This window comes from Mus pahari, chromosome 12 (genome assembly GCF_900095145.1).
Source record: "Mus pahari chromosome 12, PAHARI_EIJ_v1.1, whole genome shotgun sequence".
In the NCBI taxonomy this organism is placed as follows: domain Eukaryota; kingdom Metazoa; phylum Chordata; class Mammalia; order Rodentia; family Muridae; genus Mus; species Mus pahari.
Window position 1 is genome coordinate 6,128,429 of NC_034601.1, and position 7,595 is coordinate 6,136,023.

The window sequence follows — 7,595 nt, forward strand, 5'->3', positions numbered from 1 at the left end:
AGGAAGGGCTGTCTAGTCAGAGGGAGTGACGGTGCAAAGGTCCAGAGGGAGGAAAGGCCTGGCAAGTTAGGAGAATTGGGTCAAGGTTGTATGACTGGAAGATGACAGACATGGTGGAGAGGAGAGTGAGGGCTGGTGAGGTCGGGGCAGCAGGAAGGCATCATGCAAAGTCAGTTTGGATTTGACGCCAAGTGATTGGGATTTCCAAAAGCAGAGCCCGAGACAAGAATTTGGGTGTAGATGATTTTGAGAAGAGACAACAAAGGAAAGGAAATGTATTCAGGGGGTTCATTATTTGAACTACCACACTGGATGGGGAGTGGCAGGCAATGCTGCTAGGACTTCCCCAAAAATGGTCAGGAAGTTACCTAGAACCTTCCATTCCTAGGAGGAAGCCACAGCACATTTATCTGCTTCTCCCTTTCCTAGGGACTGCTGATCACTCCCTGGACGATTAACCTGTCATTTCTGGACTTCACTTTTGCATAGGCTGATCAAGTTCAAGCTACATCCGAGAAAGATTCAGGGCACAAAATGCAGAAATATGGCAAATGTGCTCTAGAAGTAACCACTGTAATAGAAAAATTGAGCCTCGGCTCAGAAGAGGGTCACAAGGGTCAGACACCAGCATTGGGGTGTCGAAAGCTCTGCTACCAGTGGGGAGCCTCTAACGGTCTTCAGGTAAAACAGGCCCATCTGACTGCAAGTTAGATGAAATTCCGAACTCACTACTACTCAAAGTGCAAAGAATAAGCAACTGTGGGTGTTCTCCCATAGATGGAACATCTATATAAAAACCCATCCCGAGGTCCAGAGAGCATCATGGGAAGGAGAGCAGGAAGAATGTAAGAGCTGGAGGTTGGGATACTGTGAAATGTTGTCTCTGGACACCACACATGGCTGCAGCACTCGTGAACTCAAAGCAGCCATGTTGGCCTGAACAAGATCTGCTCAAGGTCAACCCTGTCAGAAAGTCCAGCATGGGTGGGGGAGAGGCTCCTGAGACCCACCCGCTCTGTGTTGGGGCCCGACAGGGAAAGGTAGAGTCAGTTCTCTGAGCTGTTGCCATTGCGTGGCTCCCCATGGCCCAGCGGGTGACCTCCACATGTGTGCTCCTGTGCACACATTCAGAAGCACTAAATGGACTCAGTGTTTTGTTTTGTTTTGTTTTGTTTTGTTTTGTTTTGTTTTGTTTTGTTTTGTTTTGTTTTGTTGGTTTTTTCAAGACAGTTTCTCTGTGTAGCCCTGGCTGTCCTGGAACTCACTTTGTAGACCAGGCTGGCCTCGAACTCAGAAATCCACCTGCCTCTGCCTCCTGAGAAAAGATGTAGATAACATCAGCTCAGCTGTGCACACAGAGGGAATAAGACTGCCCATGCCCCAATACCAGGACCTAAGTACTCCCCAGCAAGACTTCTCAGCACACGGCTCAGGTGATCCACCCCCACCTCTAGCCAGCTTCCCTGGAAGATCCTTCGCCCATTAATTTCAGTTCATCCTAGAGATAAACCTCAGGCACCATCTGAGGATGAAGCGTTTATTCTGGCAGCACCACGGAAGATGCATACAGGGAGCAGGCAGGAGGGGTGGACCGGGCATGCTTCAGGGAGCCAGAAGATTGTGTGATTCCAGGGTCTCCATCCAGAAAATATGTTCAAAGGTTTTGTGGGGATGAGAACCTCTGTTTCTATACCTGAGTGTGCTCGGGGGCTTCTGTCCTAGAGCTGAATCTGTCCTGGTGAGCTGTGTTGGAAGGGTTCGGAAGGATGCATCTATACAGAGGCAGCACCGTCTTCTGGATGTAGCCCCATCTTCTGGAAGTCTTCTAAGACTACTTGGTGACACAGAGGGCAGTTCTACAGGAAGCCTGAGAGGCTGCATGATCTCTCTCTCTCTCTCTCTCTCTCTCTCTCTCTCTCTCTCTCTCTCTCTCTCTCTCTCTCTCTCTCCCCCTGTGTCAATTCAATTTTTCAAGACCAGCTGTCTAACAAGCCTCAGGGCTTCTGTGCTGGCTGGTTTTGTGTCAACTTGACACAAGCTAGAGACATCAGAGAAGGAGCCTATGTTGAGGAAATGACTCCGTGAAATCCAACTGTAAGGCATTTTCTCAATCAGTGTTCCATGGGGGATGGTCCAGCCCATTGTGGGTGATGCCATCCCTAGGCTGATGGTCCTAGGTTCTAGAAGGAAGCAGGCTGAGGGAGCCATGGGAAGCAAGTCAGTAAGCAGCATGCCTCTGTGGCCTCTGCATCAGCTCCTGCCTCCAGGTTCCAGTCCTGCTTGAGTTCCCGTCCTGACTTCCTTCAATGATGGACTGTGATCTGGAAGTGTAAGCTGAATAAACCTTTCCTCCCCAACTTGCTTTTGGGGTCATGGAGTTTTTGTCACAACAAAAGAAATCCTAGCTAGGTCAGGCTCCTATCTCTGTCCCCTCAGAGTTGAAGTCATAGGTGAGTGTTGTCTTTACACTGGTCCTGGGGATCTGAACTCAGATCCTCATGCTTACACAATTTACAGACTGAGCCTTCTCCCCATTCCCCCCCTTTTAAAGACACAGTCTCATTTGGCTCACAGCTCACAGGCTGGCCTCAAGCTAATCTTGTAACCAAAGATGAGCTTTATCTTCTGATCTTCCTGCTTCTGCTTCCTGGGTACCTGGATCACAAATGTGTAGTACCACACCTGATTGTCACTAATCTTATAGCTTCTGTGAGTCTCTTACAGTACAGGACATCACTCTATAGCCCTAGACATGGGGGCATCACACTCCTTGGCAGAGGCCTCACCAACAGGAAGCAATGGAATGCGTACCCTACCAGCCCCCACTGCCCATGAGGCTGCAGCAAGATGGCCTCATCCCTGTTTGTGTCCTTGCGGGTCACTTGTCACCTCTAGCCTAGAGGCAGCTCCTGAGAACTGTGGCCCTGAGTCTTGACTTTCTACCCTGCAGGTGTTTGCCTCCTCCATATGCGTTGCTGAGCCCCAGGAAGACTAATTATAAATGTCTGGTATTTATAGTGAGTTTCTCCACCCAAGGCTTCTAGCATCTTGGGGAACTATTTACAGACTCCTCCAGCACTTCGGGAAGAAAGGCAGAACCTCCCAGAGGAAACTGAGGTGAGGAGACATGGCACATGGTGATGTCTCTGGAGTGAGGACTCCTCAGTTAAGGTGTCCATGCCTGGATTTGACGGAACAGCTGTCGGGGAGAGACACAGGAAAGGAAAGGCCACGTGTCCACATGCCTGGACACTGTTGAGTTGTCCTGTTCACCTCTGACTCTGAGTCTCTGTAAAGCAGGGCTGGAGGGCTAAGCCTGGTTCTCTTGGTTTGTTGTTGGTGGTGGTGTTTGTTTGTTTGTTTGTTTGTTTGTTTCATGATAACGTCAGGCAAGCAGTGATTGTGTTGCTGGCCTAAGAAGGATCCTATTTCAACTAGAATGAACAAGACCGGGAAGTGTGGGCGGGGGACTTTGACAGATGAGGGGACAGCTCAGTTGGTAAAATGCTTCCCTGAGTTCAGTCTCCAGAACCCACGTTTAAATGAAAAGCTAAGCGTGGTGACACACACTTATAATCCCGGCACTGGGGGACAAAGGAGGGGGTGGAGCAGAGACAGTCAGGTCCCTGGGACTCCTCAGTGACAGGAGCTTGTACCTGGGGACTCACCACCTCACATCTCCACAGGAAGGAAGGAAAACAGAAAGTCAGGCTGGAAGTGAGCCACAGAATAACTATCCTAAGACCCACATGCCCAGTGGCCCACTTTCTCCAGCTAAGCCCCCAAAGTGACCCCAGGGCTTCCCAGAGTTCATAGCTGGAGACCAAGCCCAAGCATCCAAACACACGAGACTATGAAATATACTTTTCACTCAAAATATAACATGACCCTCATGTCCCCCCCCCCATGTCCTGATACAACCCCCAGAACATAGAAGTGGGTTCTGTTCTCTAGAAAGGAGAATTAAAGTTTCAGGTACTTTACTATCGATTGAGGGGAGGGTTTCTGAGACTGGTGGCCCAGGTTGACCTTCTGCCTGAGAAATACAAGTACGTGAACCACCAGGCCTGGCTAATTGACAAATGTGAAAAATAGGGAAATGACCCTGGATTATCTGGTTGAGGTTAGGCTAATCAGAAAAGTATTTTTTTTTTTTTGTCTTATGTGTTTACTTTTTATTGGTGTTTGGTCTTGATGTCTGAACAATCAGTTGCTTGGTTAGCCTTATTCATACCCATCCTGGTATGCAGATAAATTTATTTAAATACAAAATTTGTTTGTCAATGCAGAAATGCAAATATCTTTTCTATATTGTAAAACTATTAGAAAACAGCAGTCTTAATTCTTTTTTTGTATTTATTTTATTAGATATTTTCTTTATTTACATTTCAAATGCTATCCCGAAAGTTCCCTATACCCTCCCCGCCCCTGCTCCCCTACCCACCCACTCCCAATTCTTGGCCCTAGCATTCCCCTGTGCTGGCTCATATAAAGTTTGCAAGACCAAGGGGCCTCTCTTCCCAATGATGGTCAACTAGGCCATCTTCTGCTACATATGCAGCTAGAGCTCTGGGGGGCGGGGGTACTGGTTAGTTCATATTGTTGTTCCACCTATAGGGTTGCAACCCCTTTCAGCTCCTTGGGTACTTTCTCTAGCTCCTCCACTGGGGGCCCTGTGTTCCATCCAATAGCTGACTATGAGCATCCACTTCTGTGTTTGCCAGGCACTGGCATAGCCTCAAAAGAGGCCGCTACATCAGGGTCCCTTCAGCAGAATCTTGCTGGCATGTGCAATAGTGTCTGGATTTGGTGGCTGATGATGGGATAGATCCCCGGGTGGGGTAGTCTCTGGATAGTCCATCCTTTGATCTTAGCTCTAAATTTTGTCTCTGTACCAATATCCTTTCATGGGTATTTTGTTCCCTATTCTAAGGAGGAACGAAGTATCCACACGATGGTCTTCCTTCCTGGTTTTCTTGTGTTTTGCAAAATGTATCTTGGGTATTCTAAGTTTCTGGACTAATATCCACTTATCAGTGAGTGCATATCNAGTGAGTTCTTTTGTGATTGGGTTACCTCACTAAGGATGATATCCTCCAGATCCATCCACTTGCCCAAGAATTTCGTAAATTCATTGTTTTTAATAGCTGAGTAGTACTCCATTGTGTAAATGTACCACATTTTCTGTATCCATTCCTCTATTGAGGGACATCTGGGTTCTTTCCAGCTTCTGGCTATTATAAATAAGGCTGCTATGAACATAGTGGAGCATGTGTCCTTATTACCAGTTGGAACATCTTCTGGGTATATGCCCAGAAGAGGTATTGCTGGGTCCTCCGGTAGTACTATGTCCAATTTTCTGAGGAACCGCCAGACTGATTTCCAGAGTGGTTGTACAAGCTTGCAATCCCACCAGCAATGGAGGAGTGTTCCTCTTTCTCCACATCCTCGCCAGCATCTGCTGTCACCTGAATGTTTGATCTTAGCCATTCTGACTGGTGTGAGGTGGAATCTCAGGGTTGTTTTGATTTGCATTTCCCTGATGACTAAGGATGTTGAACATTTTTTCAGGTGTTTCTCAGCCATTCGGTATTCCTCAGTTGAGAATTCTTTGTTTAGCTCTGTACCCCATTTTTTAATGGGATTATTTGAATTTCTGGAGTCCAGCTTCCAAAATCGAAAGAGGGAGGGTAGAAGAGGCCAACGTGATGTAATGTAACTCAGTCCACGAAAAAGGACTGCAGGCAGCCTCTAGGAGCTAAATAAAGGGGGGCAAGGGAAACGTACTCCTGTAAAGTCCCTGGAAAAAAAGCAACACCTCAATTTCAGTTCTGTTAGCACCTGAGCCCAACTTTCAACCTCCAGAATTTAGGATAATGGATTTCTTTTTTACCCTCCCCTCCTCATTTGAGATAGTCTCACTGTGGAGCCACTGGTGGTCTGGAACACCAGTGTAATGAGACTGACCTTGAACTCAGGGACAGGTTTGTCTCTGCCTCAAGTGCCGGGAGCCCACTAGACAACCTGGCCTACGTTTCTTTCTTTTGGGGGGAAGGGGTGTGCAGTGAACTTTTATTGATGGTATTCAAGAGAGTAGGGAGGGATCCCTAGGCCCCTCCTGTTATTATGGGGGTCTAGGATGGAAATTGTGAGGGAGATGCTCAGTGTTGGGGACCGAGTTGGGACAGAGACTCCTCAGCAACTAAGGGCCTCTTTCTTGCTCTCAGTGACCTTGCTGGGGTGGGTGGTCCAGGGTTTCTTAGTCCTTAGAGGCCATGTAGGCCATGAGGTCCACACCATGTTGCTATAGCCATATTTATTGTCATAGCAGGAAATGAGCTTTACAAAGTTGTCATTGAGAGCAATGCCAGCCCCAGCATCAAAGGTGGAAGAGTGGGAGTTGCTGTTGAAGTCGCAGGAGACAACCTGGTCCTCAGGGTGGCCTAGGATGCCCTTCAGTGGGCCCTCAGATACCTGCTTCACCACCTTCTTGATGTCGTCATACTTGGCTGGTTTCTCCAGGCGGCATGTCAGATCCACAATTGATACACTGGGGATAGGAACATAGAAGGCCATGCCAGTGAGCTTCCCATTCAGCTCTGGGATGACCTTGCCCACAGCCTTGGCAGCACCAGTGGATGCAGGGATGATGTTCTGGGCAGTCCCATGGCCACCGCACCACAGCTTTCTAGAGGGAGTATCCACAGTCTTCCGAGTACAGTGATGGCATGGACTGTGGTCATGAGCCCTTTCACACTGCCAAAGTTGTCACGGATGACCTTGGCCAGGGGGGCTAAGCAGTTGGTGGTGCAGGATGCATTGCTGACAATCTTGAGTGAGTTGTCATATTTCTCATGGTTCACACACATCACAAACACGGGAGCATTGGCAGAAGGAGAGAAGATGATGACCCTTTGGCTCCACCCTTCAAGTGGGCCCCAGCCTTCTCCATGGTGGTGAAGATGAAAGTAGACTCCACAACATATTCACCACTAGCCTCACCCCATTTGATGTTAGCAGGATCTGGCACCTGGAAGATGGTGATGGGCTTCCCGTTGACTGCAACCTTCCCATTCTCGGCCTTGACTGTGCCGTTGAATTTGCCATGGGTAGAGTCATACTGGAACATGTAGACCATGTAGTTGAGGTCAGTGAAGGGATTGTTGATGGCAACAATCTCCACTTTGCCAAGTGCAGAGCAGAAGGCAGCCCTGGTAACCAGGCGCCCAATACAGCCAAATCTGTTGACACCGACCTTCACCATCTTGTCTACAGGATGAGGCTGGCACTGCACAAGAAGGTGTGGCTGTCTCTGGAACAGGGAGGAGCAGAGAACCCCTACATTTGTACCTTAAGCTCCTCCGAGGATGGAAATTTGTTACAACCTCATCAATGAAACCCACACATGTCATGGAAAATTCATGGTCATCGTGAATTTTGTCACCATGAGCCTGTGATGGGTTGAGAAGTTCTGAGTCAGCATGACCTTTTCCTTACACAGCATTCCATTGCTACTGACCTGCCTGACTTGGTGGTCTACACTGACCCAGCAGGAAGGGAACCCCAGGAAGCCCCCCCAGCAATGTGGGAGCTAT

General features: G+C 48.4%; 1 pseudogene; it reads right to left on the minus strand.

Annotated features, from left to right (window-relative positions):
• Nucleotides 1-6,259: 6,259 nt before the first annotated feature.
• On the minus strand, nucleotides 6,260-7,264 carry LOC110329986 (annotated as a pseudogene).
• Between the last annotated feature and the right edge of the window lie 331 nt (nucleotides 7,265-7,595).